Source organism: Harpia harpyja, chromosome 10, assembly GCF_026419915.1.
Source record: "Harpia harpyja isolate bHarHar1 chromosome 10, bHarHar1 primary haplotype, whole genome shotgun sequence".
In the NCBI taxonomy this organism is placed as follows: Eukaryota; Metazoa; Chordata; class Aves; order Accipitriformes; family Accipitridae; genus Harpia; species Harpia harpyja.
Window position 1 is genome coordinate 1676238 of NC_068949.1, and position 13443 is coordinate 1689680.

Here is a 13443-nt window from a genome sequence, read left to right on the forward strand (position 1 = left end):
AAGGCTGCTCAGCATCTTCCTGCTCCGTGACTCTGTGATCTCCTTTCCCATTTCTCTCCTCTCCCCAACCCTCAGCAGCAGTAGGAAACTGAAAGTGGAAACTCAGGAAAGCACTTTGTCTTTATAATAAATGCTGCATCGACAACTCTTGTGAAAACTCCCCTCAGAAATGTCCTAGGGGTGATCTGGATCTGTGAACAGACCTGATCCCTGCAGCACCCTCCCAACAGCACAAGGACCCTGCCCTGCCGGGGGTTGCTCCTACCACCCACAGCTTCTCCCCAGAGTGCCGTGGGGAGCAGAGCCCCGGCACACAGAGCCCTGGGGTGCAGGGACCCTGCTCTGAAGGACAGCCCTGGGCACCCCTGGGTGCACGCCCGGCTTCACAGCCCTGCAGTCAACCCCGGGAAAAGGGACCTGTGATGCCCTGTCCCTCAGAGGCTGCAGCAGGGAAGCCCTGCTCTGCAGCACATCCTTCTCCACGCGAAAGAAACCCTGAGAGCCATCCTGCCAGATCCTATCTGCTCTGGGATGTGCCAGCTGCAGGAGACCCCTCCAGGAAACTCCGGTACATTGCCCTGCAGCCAGAGACTTACTGGGTTATGAGCTGTGGTGGTTTCTTCCCCAGGGAGCTCTCAGCATCCTCCCACTCCACACTGCCTGTAACCTCTCTCTTGCTTCTCGCCTCTCCTCTCACTGCCTGCAGGTAGTGCTGCGCTTTGCAGAGGAGCTGCTCCTGGGCAGAGCTGTCTTTGTGCAGTGCTGCTCGTTTGCCATGAGCTCCCTCCATCCCAGGAGCCCAGCCCAGCTCAGCAGCAGAGGACCAGCCCAAGGCAGCCCTTTCTCTGACCCCTCTGGGCTCCCTCCACGTGTCCCTGGGGCTCCAGAGGAACCTACTGTGAAGGGAGGGGTTTAAAGTCTGCAGGGAAACAGGCACAGGCATAGGATAGTCTAGGACAACTTGGTAGGGACAGCCAAGGGACTTGGTGGGGCCCAGACCCACTCCCAACAGAACTGAGGTCCTTGTCCTCTCAGCTATGGCTGTTGTCTTTTCCAGTGAGGCCCAGGAGAGGACATCGGTTCCTTACAACCCCAGGGTCTCGTTGCTTCCTCACCACCATAGGGCATGGGAGGTGTCCTAGAGCTGTGCTCCCCTCGGCATCGCACACCCCCACATCACACTGCCCCCAGGAAGAGCCCTGAGCATCCCGTGAGAGAAGGGTTCCCGCTTTGCAGGGGATGAGGGTCAAGGCTTGGCCGTCTTGCTTGGCAAAACACATCGAAGGCTTTCAGAGCCACCTCCACATTTGATTTTCCACCTGTAACCAGTGCCGCTGACTTCCTGCTTCACCAGCCCCCAGGGGTGGGCACCCTGTCTGGTCGTTCCATCCATGGGCTCTTCGGTGATGGCCCTCAGCGAGGCCCGCTAACACCCTCAGGAACCTGGATGTTTGCTTTTGACTTTTACTTCTCTAGAGGCTTCTTCAAACTTTCAGTAGCTGCAGTTCAGGAACTTGGCACCAGAGGGCTCATTAACATGCACAACACCCTAACTAGCCAAGTCTCTGGGCATAATTTCCCTTAATGCCTCAGTTCTTCTTTGGTTGATCAGAGAGATTTCAGGAGTGCAGCCAAAGGGAAAACATTTCAATAGTAACTAAAACTAAGAAAGGCTTTCTTCCTTTTCCAATTTTCTTCATTTTTGTACTTGCAGATTAAGTGATGGCAGCGATCTCCACTTGAGATTGATCCTAAGCATCTCCTAATGGAGTCTGAATATGTAGGGAACTCAGTAACCTTTATGTCAGACACTCCATGGGCAGTCTGTGTCCCTGCCCCCAACCCCACCATTTCTCTCATCAGCTACCTGGCTGAACCAGACAATCCCTGCTGGATACATGAAGGTTTTTGGGAAAGCCTTGGCATTGGAGAGGAGAGAGAAGAGAAGAGAAGAGAAGAGAAGAGAAAAGAAGAGAAGAGAAGAGAAGAGAAGAGAAGAGAAGAGAAGAGAAGAGACGAGACTATTTCAGTTGGAAGGGACCTACAATGATCGTCTAGTCCAACTGCCTGACTGCTTTAGGGCTGACCAAGTTAAAGCATGTTATTAAGGGCATTGTCCAAATGCCTCTTATACTCTGACAGGCTTGGGGCAATGACTACCTCTCTAGGAAGCCTATTCCAGTGTTTGACCATCCTCTTGGTAAAGAAACGCTTCCTACTGTCAAGTCTAAACCTTCCCTGGTGCAGCTTTGAATCGTTCCCACGCATCCTATCACTGGATACCAGGGAGAAGAGCTCAGCACCTCCCTCTCCACTTCCCCTCCTCTGGAAGCTGTAGAGCGCGATGACATCGCCCCTCAGCCTCCTTGTCTCCAAACTAGACAAGCCCAAAGTCCTTAGCCACTCCTCATAGGACATTCCTTCCAGCCCTTTCATCAGCTTTGTTGCCCTCCTGTGGACGCATTCAAGGACCTTCACATCGTCCTTAAATTGTGAGGCCCAGAACTGCACAAAGTATTCAAAGTGAGGCCACACCAACGCTGAATACAGCTGGATAATCACCTCTTTTGACCGGCTGGTTATACTGTGTTTGATGCACCCCAGGATGGGGTTTGCCCTCTTGGCTGCCAGGGCACACTGCTGGCTCATACTGAGCCTGCTGTCGACCAGCACCCCAAATCCCTTTCTGCAGGGCTGCTCTCCAGCCACCCCTCTCCCGTAGCACTACAGGTCTGTATTTAGCCAATAAATAGAGTAACTGCTTTGAATTTCATTAGGCCATGTGGGGATGTTGATGAGACAACTGTCATTATAGTCAAAGGAGATCTAGAAAACCCAGCTGACGGTGAAGACAGAGTCAAGCTGAGATCTCCCTATGGTACATGACATGATTTGGTCAACTGAAAACCTGTGTAGGCTGCCCAGAAAACAAGAAATAGGGACAGGTTCAGCTGTCCTGCACATACCTCGGACAACCTCTGGCATCTCAAATGCCACCAGGCGTTTTCATCTGGCTCACTCCAGGTAGTGGAGCTCACTCCTACCCTCCATTTCCATTAATTAGCATGGGAGCTGAAACAAGCAGCTCACATACAGGTGCCTATGTTGTGCACACCTGAATTAAGGAGAGGAATCCCACCTGCTGAGGGTTTGTGGCAGGCATGGGAGGGAGCAAAGTCCCCTTCTAGCCCCAGGACTACAAACCCAGAAGGAGATGCCTTGATTGACTCAGCTGAATCACTTCCCTCAGCTTGGACAAATGTGATCCCTGCCTGTCACTGTCTGGCTGTCCTGTCTTACAATGGGATGAGAAAGATTATTCTCACGCCCAGCTCTGTCTCTGACAGGAGACATCAGTGATTCCTTCAGCCTGGTTCACGGTAGAGCCCCAGGGACACCCAGAGGGAGCCCAGAAGGCGCAGAGAAGGTGACGCCGTGGGCTGGTCCTCTGCTGCTGAGCTGGGCTCCTGGGACAGAGGGAGCTCGTGGCAAACGAGCAGCGCTGCACAAAGACAGCTCTGCCCAGGAGCAGCTCCTCTGCAAAGCGCAGCAGGGCTGAGGGCACTGCCTGCAGGCAGCGAGGGGAGAGAAGCGAGACAGGGAGAGGTTAAAGGCAGCGTGGGGTAGGTGGATGCTGAGAGCTCACTGGGGGAGAAATCGTCACAGTCCTCCTCCACGTGGTAGGTCTGTGCGTGCAGGGCAATGAAGCTGCTGTTCCTGGAGGGATCTCCTAAAGCTGGCACATCCCACAACCGATGGGACCTTTCAGGCGGACTTTCACAGTTTCTGTAGTGTCGAGGAGGAGGAGGTGCTCCTGATCAGTGATTCCCTGCTGCACCATCAGAGGGAAAGGGCATCAGAGCTCCCTTCTCTCAGGGACAACTGCAGGGCTGTGAAGCCGGGCGTGCACCCAGGGGTGCCCAGGGCTGTCCTTCAGAGCAGGGTCCCTGCACCCCAGGGCTCTGCGTGCTGGGGCAGGGGCTCTGCCGCCTGCCAGGGTCAGCGCTCAGCCTGCCCGGGGAGCTCCCCGCGGCACTCTGGGGAGAAGCTGTGGGTGGAAGGAGCAACCCCCGGCAGGGCAGGGTCCTTGTGCTGTTGGGAAGGTGCTGCGTGGGCCAGGGCTGCTCGGAGCTCCACTTCACCCCAGGACATTTCCTGGGGGACTTTTTGAGAGGAAAGTAAAAGCAGGGATTACTGTAAAGTTAAAGAGCTTTAAAGGGTCAGGGGTTTTATGTAATTTCCCATGGTTGCGAGGTGGGGGGAGAGGAAGAAATGGGAAAGGAACTCTCAGGTTTGAACAAGTCACTGAGACTCCTGGATAGTAACTTTGAGTGATCAGTAGATCTGCTAGGAGCCTCCTGAAGTGCCTTCAGCCACTCCTCTGCCTATAGACAGCACCAGCATCAGCTTTGCTGGACCCATCAGGTTTGTTCTGACCTGCCCTTTTCCGCCTGCAAGCATGAACGTGTGCCCAGCCAGTGCCCTGCAAACAGGCAGGTTTCTTGGAGCAAAGACGAGTGCACAGAGCCTGGGATGGGGGCTCTGAGGCCTGACAGGGCAAAGGCATGGGACAGGGAAACATCTCCCCGGAGGAAAATCTCCAGGCAGCAGGGATATGATCAGAGAATGAGAGGAAATTAAAACCAGAAATGTTATGGGAGGGAGAATTCAGAAAACTCCGTATCATCCCCTCCAATGCAGATCCCTTCTTCAGAGCAAGACCCTTGCCTCTCTCCCACCCAGCAAAGCCTCTGCCCTCGGGGCTGTGGGGTCCAAACCATGAACCGCTTCCTCTGCAGCCAGAGCTGCAGCAGAGCCGTGGCGCAGCTCTCCAGCATCTCGCCCATTTCCCTCTGAAGAGCACAGAGGCTGAGAGCAGCTGCCCACCAATGTTGATGTCATCCCTTAATGAGATACCATCGTTAGGGCACTTGGCTATCTCCTTGAGGGGTCCTTCCAAGCTGTGAGCTGCCCTCCAGGGTGCAAATCTGCCCAATAACACCTTTGTGTGCCCCATGGAGGAGCACAGAGATGCTACGACTGAAGAAATGCTGTTGGGTTGGTGAAATGAGCCACGTGTGTCCTTGGCTAGAAGCGGGGTGCTGAGACCTTGAGAAGAGCTGAGACATTTAATGGTCTGCAGTGGGTCCCTCTGCTCTCAGCACTGCTTGGTAGCTTTTCAGAGAAGCATATGAGTGCGATCTCTCCCCCTAAGATCTGGCACCCGCCCCTACCATTCCCATGAACCCACTGTTGCAGAGCAGGGCTGACTCCTGGGCATTCTGTCAGCGGAGGCTCTGCTCCTCACAGCACACTCAGCCAGCAGCAACCAAAGCTCCAACCACGGAGGCGAAGGAAGGTCTCCTGGAAAAGGAAAAGGGGGGGTGTGTAGCAGGGGGAGAATCCATGAGAAATTCCTTCCGTTTTGCTCAGAGAAGTCTTCTCTAACTTTGTCACTGCCTATTCCCTCTTGAAATGTGCCCTGAGGCAGCAAATGTCCAACAGCAGCTCCACCACCCAGTTCCTCTTCCTGGCAGTCGCAGACACACAGAAGCTGCAGCTCTTGCACTGCTGGCTCTTCCTGGGCATCCACCTGGCTGCCCTCATGGCCAACAGCCTCATCATCACCGCCGTAGCTTGCGACCGGCACCTCCACACCCCCATGTACTTCTTCCTCCTCAACCTCTCCCTCCTCGACCTGGGCTCCATCTCCACCACTCTTCCCAAATCCATGGCCAACTCCCTCTGGGACACCAGGGTCATCTCCTTCTCAGGATGTGCTGCATAGGTTTTTTTCTTTTTCTTTTTGATGTCAGCAGAATTTTATTTTCTCACCGTCATGGCCTATGACCGCTTCATTGCCATCTGCAAACCCCTGCACTACGGGACCCTCCTGGGCAGCAGAGCTTGTGCCAACATGGCAGCAGCTGCCTGGGGCAGTGGTTTCCTCTATGCCGTGCTGCACACTGCCAATACATTTTCACTGCCGCTCTGCCAAGGCAATGCCGTGAACCAGTTCTTCTGTGAACTTCCCCAGATCCTCAAGCTCTCCTGCTCAGACTCCTACCTCAGGGAAGTTGGGGTCCTTGTGTTTTGTTTTTGTTCAGGTATTGGGTGTTTTGTTTTCATTGTGCTGTCCTATGTGCAGATCTTCAGGGCTGTGCTGAGGATCCCCTCTGAGCAGGGACGCCACAAAGCCTTTTCCATGTGCCTGCCTCACCTGGCCGTGGTCTCTCTATTTCTCAGCACCGGCATGTTTTCCAACCTGAAGCCCCCCTCCACCTCTTCACCATCTTTGAATCTGGTCATGGCAGTTCTGTACACGGTGGTGCCCCCAACAATGAACCCCCTCATCTACAGCATGAGGAACCAGGAGCTCAAAGACACACTGAAGAAGCTGATTCAATTACTTGTCTTTCAGCAGCAATAACCTTTACAAGTATTTTCCAGTTCATCTCAGGAACTGTTCCTCCTCTGCTTTGGGGATTTGGTCTGTGATAATCATGTTTGCCCAGGAATGTCTGCATCCACTCCACTTCTCCAGTGACATGAACCCAGTCTGTGTGACCCAGAGACCTTTGTACATGTCTCTGGCATGATGTTACAGCTGGTCTCCTGCGTCGCATCTCTGTAATAAAAGGCTCAGTGCCAGTGTCTGGAGGTTGGGCTCTTCTTCCAAAGCTGAAGTCAAAAACAGGCTGAAGAGATTGCCCCTACAAGGCCATGGTGTGGTGCTTGGGTTCTCCATGGGCTCTGGGGAGGAGGGCAAGGGGCGATGTGTTGGGGAAGGAGGCCTGGGCTGTGTGACCAGTTCCCGTGGAGATGGTGAATGATCAGAAGGGATCTGCCTGGGACTCTCTCCCCACGGCTTTCAGGCACCACAGCCCTCAGTCTGCAGGGCAGCACCACCAGCTCAGGGCTCTGCGGGGTGCACAAGGAGGGGGCAGGAGTGGACGGCGAGGCCAGCACGGACACACTCCCATGGGGAAAGGCTCTCTGGGACAGGGGTGTCCCTGGAGAAGAGCAGAGGAGCAACTCTGTGCTTCCAGGGGGAATAAATGACCAGGAGAAAGCTATTTCTGCATGCACCAGCTTGGGGCAGGCTGCTCTTTTGCTGGCAAGATGAGAAGAGCCAAGAAGGGACTGGGCCGGGCTGGAAAGTTGGGAGAGGACAACACCAAAGTTAGCTGAGCTGTGTGACCATGCAGGGTGAGGATTCACACCAGGGGGGTTGTGGTGCCCAGCCAGGGCTCGTGGATGGGAGCCGAGACATGCAGGCACAGGAGAGACTGGGCTGGTCTGGAACAATATTGGCAGCTCCGTTGCTTGGCCATCCAAGGGACAGGGTGATGACGGGGCCGCAAAGCAGCATCCAGAGGGTGACAGCAAAGACAGGTACAAACAAGGAATTCATGTGCATTGCCTTCGTTGTGCCTGTATGATTTTGGCACAGGCAAAGCTTACCTGGAGTTGGTTGCAAGGAAAGTCGAGAGGAAAACAGCGAGCTTTGATCGCTCGTTGGAGACCAAGGCTGAACAAGGAAAATGCAGGGCTGCTGCTGAATGGGGAGGGTGATCCAGTAACAGCAGACACAGATGAGGCTGAGGGACTCGATGCCTTCTTTGCCTTCATCTCTACTGAAAAGGTCGCCAGGACCCTGTGTTAGGGAGAGGGTTCAAGGAGGAGGAGAGCATGCATTGGCAGGAACCTCATGAAACCCCACAGGGACAAATGCCAGTTTCTGCCCCTGCAATGCACTAACCCTGGCAATGGCACAGGCTGGGAGCATCCTGGCGGGGGAGCAGCTCTGTGGAGAAGGTCTTGGTGGTCAGCGATCGGGACAGGAGGCAGCTGTGTTCCCCGAAGCAAGGCAGGCCAACAGCGTCCTGGGCTGTATGACCAGGAACACGGCCAGGAGATCGAGGGGAGGGATTATCCAGGTTACTGCATCCATATTTCAGATCCCCAATACAGGAAAGATGTTGGCAAACTAGAGCGGGTTCAGTGATCGGCCCCCAGGTTGGGGGGCCTGTGAGCAGACGCCAAGTGGCCAAGAAGCCAAGGGAGGCTGAGGGAGACCTCATCACAGCCTGCCCTACCTGTGAGGAGGTCACGGAGAATAAAGAGCCGGGCTCTTCGAGATGGTGCATTGTGGGAGGACAAAAACCATGGGTGGAAGGTGAAAGAGAAGAGGTTCAGCCTAGGCATAAGGAAAAAAGTTTTCACCATCAGCTCAATCAACTGTTGGAACAGGTCAGCCAGATAGGCTGTGCAGTCTCTGTCCTGGGAGGTTTTCAAAATCCAGCTGGTTCAAGCTCAGGCTGAAGCACCTGAGAACTTTTAATAAAACGGCAATGTTTTGCCACCAGGCCAGAAAGGGGATTTCCAGGAAGTGCATTAATCATGGGAGAAGAAATATTGATCTCCCTCTGCACTTGCATTACCACTACTCTATTCCACTGTGTGTTTAATCTCCCTCACCTTTCAGGTGTTCCCACCTCTCCTGATTAAATGACTATGTCTAAAGGCATCTTTTCAGCAGACTATGTGGATACACACCCTTGTATCTCTCCAGATTTCCCCTTTCCCTTGCTCTTTGATCATTCAGATACCTCCAAACTATCTGGTTGCTGCTTTGAGCTTCAGGGAGTTAGACACTTGCTGCATCTCTGAGAAGTTGAATTAACTCTTGAGTCAACTCCTTAATTATATTTATATCTATCCTTTCCTAGCTCTTGGACTTGCAGCCTGGACTTGGCATACAGTTGAGGAGAGTGTTTTCAAGCTTATTAAATTGCATCATGTGTAACTTTGGGGTTTTGGCAATGAGGAGAAGTCCTCCCGTGCCTGTGTGCAGCCAGTTCTCTGAGGAAAGCAGGTAGGAATTGGTGCCAAGGAGCTGTAACATCCAGCTGCAGACTTCAGTGAAGAAGTCTGATGCAAGGACAAGTGATGCAAAGCCCAGAGGTGCAAACAGAAAAACGCTGGGGTTGGGGAGGTGATGAGCAAGGTTGTCCATAGAGTGTCTGGCCTCAAGGGATTGCTTTTCCTACCTGCCCATATCTGCTTAGGTGACCCTCTGGATCAATATCAATTGGAGAATGCTGCTATCACTTCTTCTGTAAACAAAAAAGCAATAAAAAATGACCTTAAAAAGTAAGCCTTTTATCTTAAAAGCTCCTTGAACTCTTCCTCTTTAACTACCATCCTGAAACCTCTGCAATTAGCTGTACAAGTCTTGAAGACTTGAAGAAAATTATGGGAAGAGACGAGGCACCTGAGGGATTTCTACCTCGTAATGAGCCCCATGATGGTTTTGGTGCTGAGTCCATGGATCTGCAATGCTGAGAGGAGATTGCACAAGCTGCTCAAGGAGCAAAGTCAGAAGAAAGTGCCGAAGTTTCTTGGAGTATTAATGAGCCCCACTGAGGGCCATTACCAACACAGCCTCCCCACGGACTCGTTAGAGCAGAAAACTGGATGCAGTGATGACAGGCAGGCAAAGGCAAAGTGCCGGTGGCTCTGATGCTGAGTATAGCCTTGGTGTGTTTTATCAAGCCAAATGCCAAGCCCTGACCCCAGCCCCTCAGAGGAGAGATGCTGTCCATCACGCATGGCTCAGGGCTCTTCATGGGCTGTGAAGGGGTGTGATGCCAAGTGAAGGACAACAGTACGACACCTCCCAGCCTGCCCGGGAAGGTGCAAGGAGGCAATGTAACCTCAGTGCCATGAGGACAAGGGGTCTCCTCGTAGGCCTTGGTGGCAGAGATATCAGCCACAGCCAAGGGGACAAAGACCTCAGCTCTGTCAGGGCCTGTCAGCATTGCAGGCACCCTTGGCCATCTCCACCATGGGCTGCCATACACTGTCCCATGCCTGTGCCTCTTTCCCTGCAGGCTGTAGACATCTGACACACTTCCCCACCTTGTTCTCACCCCGGCATGTCCCTACCTTTACTGACACCCCTCCATCCTCACTGGCTGTCCCTCCAAACACAAAATCATGGGCTAACCCAGACTCCCTCTGAGTGACCTGTTGCATCAAAGCACTACCCTTCAAGTGACATTTCTTCCTCCTCGTGTCCATCTGGCCATCCAAACCTGCAGTTACTTGTGGTTTTCCTTTCTCGTGCTGTTTCCCATCACCAAATATCACGCACTCATCTCTGAAACTAACCGTCAAGCTTTCTCAAGTTACTGCTATACTTGCCTGAGCCTCCACTTTACCAGGCCAATGAAGCCCCCACGTCTCAGCCTTTCCACACATGCTCCCTGATCCCATCTTGGCAGACCTCCTATGGGCCCACTCCAGTTCCTCCCCACTCCTCCAGAACAGGGACCCCCACACTGGGACACACTATTCCAGATGTGGCCACACCAGTGCTCAGTCGGGGGGCAGGGAGGGGGGGGACAACTCCCCTTGCCTGGGTGGCCACGCTCCTCCCAGTGCAGACCAGTATGCACATGGCCATACTCATGTTTAGCACCACTGCCCTGTATGGTAACCCTCATAATGCCCAGGCCCGTCTCCTCAAGGTTGCTCCTCACCCACTTCAGGTCCAACCCTGCCTTCACGTACGGGCTTGTTTTACCCCCTAATGTAGTGTCGTGGTTTAAGCCCAGCCAGCAACTAAGCACCACGCAGCCGCTCGCTCACTTCCCCCCACCCAGTGGGATGGGGGAGAGAATTGGGAAGAAAAAGTGAAACTCGTCGGTTGAGATAAGAACGGTTTAATAGGACAGAAAGGAAGAAAATAATAATGATAATAATAACAATAATAAAATGATAATAATAATAATAATAGAATTGGAATATACAAAACAAGTGATGCACAATGCAATTGCTCACCGCTCGCTGACCGATGCCCAGTTAGTTCCCGAGCAGCGATCCACCCCCCCAGCCAACTCCTCCCAGTTTATATGCTAGGCATGATGTTACATGGTATGGAATATTCCTTTGGCCAGTTTGGGTCAGCTGCCCTGGCTGTATCCCCTCCCAACTTCTTGTGCCCCTCCGGCCTTCTTGCTGGCTGGGCATCAGAAGCTGGAAAATCCTTGACCTTAGACTAAACACTACTTAGCCACAAGTGAAAATATCAGTGTGTTATCAACATTCTTCTCATACTGAACCCGAAACATAACACTATACCAGGTACTAGAAAGAAAATCTATCCCAGCCAAAACCAGGACACTGATGCATCAGCAAAGAGGGTAAACAGTAGATGGTGGTATAAAGCCACCACATTAGAAATTACCACCAGCAAATAAGTAATAGAAGAAGGTGAAGGTAGTGCACAAGCAGGACAATTAAGGGCAGTTGTTCTAGCAGCACAAAACACAGCAGAAGTTATCTATGTCGACTACCGTGCCAGGTGCCACACAAGGGCTTTGTCAATGGGAAGCCCCAAACTGGGAATTTAGTAGATCCCCACTTTGGATAACTGAAGACTGGCAATTCCTGTTAGATACAGGGAGACAAGTGCCATTTGAACTAGGGTGGGTAAAAGCCCGTGTAAACAATGATCAACCAGCCACAAAACGGAACCAACAAGTGGATGAGTTAGCCAGAATTAGGGGAATAAAAACAGGAGGTACGCCAGATCCTGAATGGTACCGACTGGGAGAATGGCTGCTTCAGAATTAGGCCACACAGGCCGAGAATCACTTTATTTTGCAGCCCAAAGCCAAGGTTGGCCTCTAAACAGGAACACATGTGAAACCATCTGTGCTGGTTTTGACTGGGGTAGAGTTAATTGTCTTCACAGTAGCTAGTATGAGACTATGTTTTGGATTTGGGCTGAAAACAGTGTTGATAATGCCAAGATGTTTTCATTATTGCTGAGCAGTGCTTACACAGAGCCAAGGTCTTTTCTGCTTCTCATAACACCCCACCAGCGAGTAGGCTGGGGGTGCACAAAAAGTTAGGATGAGACACAGCCGGGACAGCTGACCCCAACTGACCAAAGGGATATTCCATACCATATGATGTCGTGCTCAGCAAATAAATCTTGGAGGGGAAGAAGGACAAGGAGATGTTTGGAGTGATGGCGTTTGTCTTCCCAAGTCACCATTACATGTGATGGAGCCCTGCTTTCCTGGAGATGGCTGAACACCTGCCTGCCCATGGGAAGTGGTGAATGAATTCCTTATTTTGCTTTGCTTGTGTGCACAACTTCTGCTTTACCTATTAAACTGTCTTCATCTCAGCCCACGATTTTTCTCACTTTTACCCTTCCAATTCTCTCCCCCATCCCACCCACCAGGGAGGAGTGAGCAAGCGGCTGCGTAGTGCTTAGTTCCAGCTCGGGTTAAACCACACCACCATCCTTACAGAATTCTCCCAATGTAAATTGAAATTGCAAACAAATCACCCTTCTAACACACCACCCCTACACGTTAATAAAGGAAAAACCCTATGGTCAACATGTCAAATTGATTACATTGGACCCTTTAAACCCTCCTTGGGATATGGGTACATTCTCACAGGAGTGGAGGTCATCTCAGGCCTAATTATGGCAACTAAATGTCAGAAGGTTAATGGTCAGAGCACCATTAGAGGATTATCCTCTTGGTTTTCAGGCCTACCAACCCCTGATGTCATCCAAAGTGACAATGGCTCACATTTTTCCAGCAAGGAAGTGCAGGAATGGGCAAAGCAGGAAGAAATTCAACGGGTATTCCATACCCTCTACTACCCTTAATCAAACGGGATAGTAGAAAGGGCAAATAAATGGACTATTAAAAAGAAGCCTTAAACCACGTGAGCCCCACTGGTGCAGTCATATGTTTGAGTTACGGCTTAGTCGTGGTGATACTGCTCAATTTAGGGCTAAACATGATGCGTTGTCCTTTAAGGAGGACCAGTACTCGATAGCTTCACTATGCAAGTGTGATTACTTTGTATAAACAATGCGTGCTTTGCTGACAACTATCCCCTTGAAGAGGGAACTAAAGACTGATAAAAGGAACCATCCTGCTCCAGAAGGCACCGAAGGCCGGATGATTGCCAAAGAAGCATGAACTAAGGGAAAGGGAAAGGCGGCAGGGGGAGATCATGACCACCGACTCAATTCAAGGCTGGAAGAAATTGCACCCCACGACTGCAAGGAGCATGTGTGCTAATTTACATAGCAAGCGAGGTTAATTTAAATATAACCGGCCAATAGCAGATGAGATGTTGACTACTAACCAATGAACGTAAATTTAGGCAGGTTTTTACTAATCATGTAACAGAATAAATACATTTTCTTTGGTGCGGTGTGCTAGCTTTGTGGAGTTACGACCTGGCACCCATCTCTGCGCAGACATGAAATAAAGAAATATCTCGGCTCTGTGTGTAAGATTGGCTTATTGCACACCGGGTACTGAACCCCACTTGTGGGACAACACTGGGATACCTGATTGCCTAAAGTGATTCACCAATTACATAATCAATACAGTCTAA

At 51.7% G+C, this 13443-nt stretch overlaps 1 pseudogene; it reads left to right on the plus strand.

Annotated features, from left to right (window-relative positions):
• Positions 1–5494: 5494 nt before the first annotated feature.
• On the plus strand, positions 5495–6430 carry LOC128147430 (olfactory receptor 14J1-like; annotated as a pseudogene).
• Positions 6431–13443: the final 7013 nt, after the last annotated feature.